Here is a 9,172-nt window from a genome sequence, read left to right on the forward strand (position 1 = left end):
AGCAGGTGTGTTTGGTGCCTCTTGGGTAATATCCTACGTCACATGCATCACATAGTAACCATTTCAGTCTGCAACATTCATAGTTTAGACAAGGTTCGATGAAGGATCTGAGCTGCAACAGCAACAAATCAATGTCTCTGTGAAAGACCACGGGACAGCCATGTGGTGTGCTGCCTGTGATAGTGAGCTAAATGATGCAGCATGTGTACTGGCACATTAAAATTTGTTGTATTACCACTAAAAGAGAAAAATCACATGTAAAATGGTTTTCAGTGACCTTTTTGACTGCTTTTTTTCGACCTAAACTGTTGATGAGTCGAATAGAGAACAAGGATCAGGAGAAGAGACAAACAGCATAAGGTCTATAATTAAATGTTCACATTTAAAAAGCTATTTATTTTGTTTAATTTTAAAATTACAGTGCATCAACGAAACTATTTCCATTCCTTAATTATAATTTCCTTCTTGAGTGGGATTTAAAATCTTCAAATCTTTGAAAATGTGTTGACTTATTATTTCTTCATAAGAAATAACAAATTCATTTATAAAATAAAAGATCAAATTTAAAGGGCCTTTGACCTGGATAGCCGGCTCATTATCGCATGTCAAAAAAAAGCTGAACACTTTTGACAGCCATGTACAGCAGAAGAAGATCAGAGGAAGAAATGGGTTGTTTCAATTTTCTCAAAATGCCTTTCTGCGATTGAAATGAACTGAAGGGACATCAAACATTCTCAGCTGCGTAGCTCTCAGAGGGAAGACAGACAAAATTATTTGATGCCATCTGAGGCTCACCAGTGCTAAGGATCACAATACAGCTAGCTGACACGCTGGTGATTATTCATGGCACTCACGCTTATTATTGTGGAGAGATTGAACAATGGTTTTCTGTTGCGGGAAGTGAACAGTTAGAAGTTCTACCCTCTGTCCTAAGCTTTTCTCTCCGCAGTGAAGCAACACAGCGAGGAGGGATGCAGAAATCTTTCTTGGGCGTAATCACAGTTCAAATAAATATTTACCGTGCAGTCCGAACGTCATGCAAAATCCTTGTGATGCTTTTTTGAAGGTAGGCGTGATTGTTGTATTTCATAGCAAAGACAGTTTTTAGAGTCTCACTCATAACCACAGTGATGTTAAACACTAGTTATTAAGGCCCCATCTCGAAGCCTCAAACTGATCACTGCTATCTTGGTGTTTTCAAACCAGACATGACGAGCAAGGGGTGGAACTGACCGAACACCATGAAACAGTGCATGCTCATACTGCGGCCATTATTATCGCCGTTTGTGACTCCAACTGGGACCACAATTTCCAAAATGAACATCCTTTGTATTAAATAACACTGAAAACTAGTAATTAAGAGCATAAAAACATAAAATTAACTGAAGTGTACAATCTGATTTCTTTTTGCAACCAAACGAGCTGCCCCCTGTTGGTTACTAGAATAAAACGCAGGTTAACGCGTAACATACCAATGATTTGTCACGGCCCGAGGCGTCTCAAAGTAACGTGAAAGGTACCTTTTCAGGTCCCTATGAGATGCTCCAGATTCTCAATTGAATCCAATAGAACGCCGCTCACGGTGGTAACACACACTTAGAGCAGAGGCTCCAGCAGTCCATTCGAGCCCTAACCCTAACCTTAACCATAACCCTGTCAAACAATGTTTTCCAAAGTGAATTATGATCAGAGCGTAAAACACATTTACATGTATAGATTCATTCCAAACGGCTTTCATGCTCCCAAACATGTAACATACCGACGATTTGTCACATAGAAATTAAAATTAACTAAAGAAAAACCATTTGGGGTGTATATATATATATAGATATATAATATATAGATAGTTATTGATCCAACATATTCAAAGCAATGTAAAGAGATTTTTATTTTGAATATTAATGCTTTAAAAGTTTCAAAGAGGTTAGCTGAGTGTCTGGCATCGACACAAATTATATTGCTTTTCTCTTTGAAGAGCACCAGTAAGACTTTTCGCTGAATTTCCGCTTACTCTACAGCAACCAGACGCGTGTAGCTCGTGTTTTACCATCTCCCACATCCATCATTAAGTCAAGAATCATATCAATACTCGCCCATTTCCCCATTTGGGGTGAGCTGAGTAGATCAATTCATTTAAAAGGAACCACAGCCAGACATCCGTTTTAGAGATTAGTGCATATATTGGCTAGTCAACTGATGGAAGGTTGAAGGTTCATTAAGTCAATGGAATCCTTAATCAATAAGCAAACTTTAAGTCCAGGCTTTTATGGAAGACTTTCAGCTGCACATGTAGTTACACTGGTAAAGCTCTAAGCTATCATTATCATGATGTTAATATTCTTGTATTTTACTCCCCAACTTTTGTGTATTTTGTCCTTGGTAAACAGCTAGCCTCGTAAAAGGTTCAAGCTATTTGTAACAGGATACTTCAGTGAAGTATTTGGAAAAGTATGACATGCAGCCTTAGAGGAAAGATTTTTACAAATATGTTTCATAACCTTGGTGCTGAGATGTGGTTTTGGGATAATCATAACAGCGATTTATTGTTCCATTCTCAAAGTCAAACAACTGGTAATCTTGGATAGTCAAACACACATGATAACCATCAAACTCATGCTGTCAGTACAGTCCAAGTGACAATGGGTAAAAAGTCAGCAGTATCCTCAATCACTGGGTTTATGTAAATCTTTCAACTCAAGTTTGTGTCGATGGTCCGATGTATCCCTCTCCAGCTAAATCATGGGGCATGCTCAGGCTGTGATTCTTAAGAGTCACTCGTGTCCACCTGAATTATTGTTTGTCTGTAATGCGGGGGAAGAACTGGAATGCAATGAGAAGTGGTTGTGCCCTCTGATTGATTGTTAAGTGTTGTCCAGGAGCCCATTGCCAGACTCCACTTAACGGCCTGCACAGCAGAAAGCAATCAGTGGCTGTTACTAAGGGTCTCGTGGGGATGGGCCCAGTCATGATTGATCTTCAGTGGATCTCTGAAGATGTCTAAGAGGACAGGGTTTCAACACAGTCGTGTTCAGGTCAGAGTGAATGCCCTCAAACTTGAGTGTGTGGCATCATGTCAAGTGAAAACTTTGGTTAGATCAACACAAATAACCTGAAACTCTTTTCTTTCATGGATTTAACTTTCCTTGTGAGGAGAAAATAAGACATATTGATATGTGTCATTGCAAGCATACTGTCACTTAATTGGCAAGACAAATTTGGGCATTTGCATATATTATTCATGCAGTATGTTAACTTCAAATTGCTGCATGAGAAAGTGTACTCTGTCAAATAGTAAATCCCCGCAGATATACTACATGTCCCCAGGCCCTATTGTATCTGAGGACGCACGCATAAACACACACAGCCACCTTTAGTACCAGGCAGCAGAGCTGTCGGCTCTCCAGTGGTGTGTCAATGTGTTCAGTGACCACAACGCCTGGTGTTAGTCTCATTACAGACGGATCAAAGGGACATGAGCTTCATAGCAGCAGGGACTCTCTTCAGCCCCCCCGAGAAGCAACTCCTCCTCTAATCTCAAAGGTCACATTTAGTCATTCAAATATAAAACAGCGTCACATCATTCACACCCAAGCGACCCGCTAGTCTTCTCCAGAGCAGAGGTTCAAAGGAAAAAACACAAAGCCTATTCCATATAGAATTTAAATCTTAGTGCATGCAGGCAGTTTGTAAAAATGCAGTTCATCTCTTTGTAACAATTAGCTTCTTAATTTCCCATATGGTATATTTTATATAGATATAGTAGTGATTAGAAATATAAATTGTGATTCCAGTTATAGCAATTCATAGATGAAGTGCTGTCCCTGGATGGGGGACCTGAACTGAACTTGATGATAACTTTGTATTCTGTGAAATTACAGCCTAATAGTAATGACCTAACCTGGGCTAACTATAGACTGTATACAAAATATGGCAGAAGCTACGGCAACATTGCCCATAGGTTCATGAACTTCTGTTCTGAAATGTTAATTTTAGCATTTTGGTCACAGACATCTCTCCTGGGAGTCAAAAGTGACTGTATTTGAACAAGGAGGTGAAATGCTAATGCTAGCAAGCTTGGCTAGCATAGCCATCAATAGATTAGATATTTGCTTCATATAGACAGTTAACCTGCTGATTAGTGCTAAGTAACATATAAATGAATATGTGAATTTGACTCATCAAAGAGTTAACTGAATTGATAGCTGCATTAGAAATGTTTTACGAGGCACTATTAGCATGTCGACACCAACCAGTCACTCAAAGTGGCCATACGTCTAATAAAATATTTATAAAACAAAGGTGGGCTATCAAAATAATATCCTGATCAACGACAGATCAAAGGACAAAAGGCTGAAAACATTTTAAATTTAGCTTTAAAATTCAGCCTTTTAAAGTCTTTGGGAACTGACATGTCAGCCTCTAGTGGTCATAATGGGAACTGCAATTTTTGGCATGGCTCTTTTTAGCCCCTCATGTTGCTACTATATGTTATGCAAGTAAATTTAAGATAAAATCTTGGAACTATACACTAATAGATATTCTTCTATGTTCCTTTTATTAATATTTGTCTTTAACCCGCTTACTTGCACGGTTATTTTCTGGGCACTACCATATAACGGTTTCTGTGCACATATTAAATTCCTGCGCACATACATGCCGGAATATTGCTTTTGCACAAAGACACAAACACCGCTGTAGTCAGTGCAGTTCTAACAATTAAAATCACACCAATGATTTTTGTCAGTGAATTTAGTTTTCCTTAAATGACTCTGTGAATGGACAATAATGGTGGCAGCTAATAACACTGCAGTGCCAACAGCAGTTCCCCGGGATCTGAGCAGCTGTTCTGCAGTCTATATTGGCCTGTTCCTCAAGTGGAGAAAAAAAGAGCAACCTAGATGAGAATTTTGTGCTTCAGTGGCTATTGAAAGATGAGGCAATAAACTGCTAAACTTGAGTAATCACACACTCCCTGAGGAATTTCTCAAATGGGGATGGTCAAAAACCTTGAAATTTGAGCCCCTTGCACACGACCCAAGCTTTAACATTTGATGAGATTCATTATTATAGAGAGCTGAATACAAGTGTCTGCTGATTACAGGCCCCGCCATTAAAAGTTGCTACCAGCATGCATTTCCATAGCAGATCGTCAATGGGATTAAAATCTCAATTCATTGCAGTCAATTCTCCAGTAACAAGATTTCATTAAAAGCAGGCAGGGAAGAAAATGGACTCGAAAGCACTGAAACAGCTGGACTATAAATTATAAAGATGTGCTTTCTGCTAACTGAACACACCTTCAGCTTGCATATGCATTATTATTTAATGTTCAGAGTAGCTGGCTTTATGTAAATTGGAGTCTTCTATTCTCTTCAGTCCCCTTCTCAATGCCAGGTACTTCCAAACCAAGCAAAGGGAGAGATTATGCAAACCAATTAACATATGAAAATAACGTATTAATATACTGTCTCTGAACTGTATCCAATCAGTTCCTTTTCACTGGCGTGTGTACAAAACAATTAAAATTAAATTTATACTGCTCTTCCTTAACATATTCTGCAGAAAATGGAATCAGTGAGCAAATGCTGACAAAAGTTTTACAGGCCTGTGTTCTTCCTTAAAGGCACACTGACTTTAAGAATATTTATAAGAAGCCATGCTAATAAATTCCAGTCTTTGTTTCTCCCTAATGATGTGTGCATCTGAGACAAAGCAATGAAATCCATAGCGGTAGCCAGGTGCTAATGAATGGCTTACATTATGCTGTCCACTAATTACTACTGCACCATAAATAAAACACAAGACAATCAATTAGTGCTAGACGTGTGTTTGTTAGTCATGGGAAGCAAGTTCCTCCAGGCCAAGGCTCTCCAACAGACCCGCATCTTCATTGTTTAATATTGAAACAGAAAGATGGACGGGTTTAGCTAAATCACCTTTTTTGAATGTTAGCGAATTCACTTTAGGCAAGCTCCTCACAGAGATTACAAACAAATTAAAATCTGCAGTTTCGACTGAGTGGGGAGTAAAATGTTAGAACGCATGTGGAACAGAAAGTCCTTTCCACCGAATGAGACAAAAGAAACCCAAAGGGCAGCTGTCATCTCTCTGCTTTTTTATTGGAGTTCTGCAAAGAAGAGCTCCACTTAATACAAAGACCCTTCCAGTTTCCCAGACATCAACTGGCTGACGTAGCACACTTGATTTGAACCAGAGCAGGGAAATCAGAGTGCATTAACACTGCATGTAGAAGGCACTAACTGAATGATCCCAGCATTATGTGGCCTCTGGTCTGGCCTATCTGCGTAGTTTGATGCATAATTTGAGCATTAATGTAATTTACATTTTCACACAGTCCCAAAAGTAAACCGATTAGTCGATAGTTATCTACTAATGTGCCAAGAGGACCCACGCGTCACTTGCATCCAGACAGGGACAGGATTACACATGACAAGGTTGGCCTTGCAGGAACACAAAGAGACAAAGCCTGCCAGAAGGACAGACAACAGAGAGTGGTACCACACACATACACACACAAAGTCTAGCACAAAATCTCGTGAGGTAAATGGCTGTCGTTCAGGTTTGCCAGTGTAGCATTTCTTAGTAACTGGATCCATCTTTCTTCTTTGTTTTCAAGGACCTTCAAACAGACCACACCAATAAAGAAGGAGAACCAGAAAGATAAATCGAGAGGATAAAGCAAAAAGGTTCACAGTTATGTTAACGCCAACAAATATGGCTATGCAGACTTTCGAAGGAAGCATTAGTCAATCTAAAATTCAAATCGAGAAACTTATTTAAAGTAGTGCCAGGCTGTCAAATGCATATTATCACAGCAGAGTTTCTTCTTTTTCATTGGACAAATTAGTGCCCTCCTAGATGATAGAAGTGCTTTAGAAAAAAGTGCAACAGAGTTGCAGTCCCATGATGCAACGCTCCCAGTGGTTACATCTGCTCCATTCTTTCATCTTTCTCCATTGTTAGGTGGGAGCTGTCACATTAGGAGGAGAATCGTGGCTCCTTCCCACCCCCAAGTATCCCTTTTTTCCCATTCCAGCAGTTGGCAGGGTGGCAGGCCCATACAAAGGAGCATGCACCAGGAGCACAGAGGGGAGCACCGTTAGAGGAAAAACAGTTTGGGAATTAAGGTCATTAATTTTCCACTTTCAAGGGCTGCCACACAGACGGAGATAAAGTCAGCATAAATATTCTGCCGAAGTTTCTCCTGTTTTTCTCCTCTCCCCATTTTCATCGGCAGCCCATTTATCTCCATGCTGTCAATTAGAGGCAAAAGCAAAGAACTAATTAGGAACTGTGCAATTTTAATTAGCTGTTTTGATAATTAAACTAATTGGTTCCCTTGTGTTTCTGCAATGTGTGCTGAGAACTTTTTTGATATCTGGGCAGCAGATTTCCTATCCGCTGGTTAATTAGTCACTTTTGCATTAAAAAGGAGCCTTCCTTAATAGCCTTAATTTGCAGTTGAAAAGAGAATCTACCATCAATAATTTGTGTAATTGGTAACCGTTTGATTGTAATTTAGAGGCACGGCCGGACAGCTCGGCATGTCTAATTCCTAATGACTAGGATTAAAGTTGGATTAACTGTTTGGGAAAGGGATTCACTCTCCCCTCTTCCCTACCCACCAACTGACACCTTGTCTACATGTGATTGGTCATGAAATTCAAATTGACTTGGTGAACAGCAGGGTTTATACTGTTTCTATATGATGAACATGCCAGGTTACATCAAAAAGATTCCAATAATTATTATTTTCCACACGGCATTTGAGTAAAAGAAGAGAAGAAAAAGTGTTAGCAATGTATTACGAGATGTGTTAAAAATCAGCTATCAAAGCCATTTGTGAGCAAGTCTGAGGGGAAACATAGCCGGGATCAGCCACTAGGAGGAGCAGAACCTTAACTCTCAGGGTAACAAAGTAACCAGGCCTCACTCTTGAATGTAACCTTATTTGTGTCGTTTTTACAGATTTTCTCTCTCTATAAGCACGGCACATTTACAAACAGCACACAAATGCCTACATTTAAGTTACAGACCTAAAAACCTCAAGTCGCGTAGTGACTACACTCTATTTTTATTTTTCCCTTTTGCAATGACCTACCAACCCATTTTTTCCTACAGTACAGAAACAGAAACACGAGGTAAATCACGCAGATGTTTACAGGTGTCAGCAGAATGCCAAAATGCATTCAAATATCGGTGGAAGCTGGAAAAGCCTGGACTAAAAGCATATCGTTCAGCATCTTAACTATCAGGCACTATCTCTATACTTTTACAACACAGAGCCCCGTCAGTGGTCTGATTAAAAAGCACCATTCATCCCACTTAGCCAGAATACAATTAAGGGACATGGCTTTAAAAGCCCAGCCCTGAAGCCTCTCCCCATCCCACATAAAAGGAGCACTCTCCACTGAGCCTTGCCTGTAAATATCATGTTTGATATGAGGTTTTAATCTGCTTAGCCATTCTGAACTATAGAATGGGCTCATCCTCTCTCTGAAACCCCTGTCCAATGGCTGTGTGCCTGAGGACGAATAGGAACACAACACTAGTGTGCTATCTGATTAGGTGGGGTTAATTACAGAGCACTGTTTTGTAGTGGTTGCATTTGAAAGCCGCCCATAAATAGATGGGCATGGCTAATGCATGCTCAGAAATGAATTTTAATTAACTGTGTATCAGAGAGGCCCACTCAGGGGCCTGTTTCTAGTATTTACTGACCTAGCTGCTGGATGTGAAGTAGGAAAGGGTCTGCACCCAAGACAGAGGGCTGAGATGATGAGCAATACGCCGTGGCCTACCTGGAGCATGTATCACAGGTATTATAATTTATAATTGATCATTTTAGATTTATATTAATGAGAACTACCTTTAGTGAGAACCACTGCTCAACTTGTCTGTGACTTCACATATGTTAAAACAGGACTTTATATATGATCCTGTCAACACCATATAACTCCAAAATCATCACAGACTGATGGTTGGCTAGGAAGCGAAGGCTTTATACTGTAATGCACTGAAAACCCTTTTAGCGTCACTTTTCACTGTGCAGGGCAGTCTGCAAGACAACATGAGCTAAAATGCTCTTCTGGTTGTGCAACCCTGGTATCCAAGGACATGTAGCAGTCACATACATAGTCATAAACATAAA

The sequence above is a fragment of the Haplochromis burtoni genome, unplaced genomic scaffold (assembly GCF_018398535.1).
Source record: "Haplochromis burtoni strain Fernald_Lab_line unplaced genomic scaffold, NCSU_Asbu1 Contig_50, whole genome shotgun sequence".
NCBI lineage: Eukaryota > Metazoa > Chordata > Actinopteri > Cichliformes > Cichlidae > Haplochromis > Haplochromis burtoni.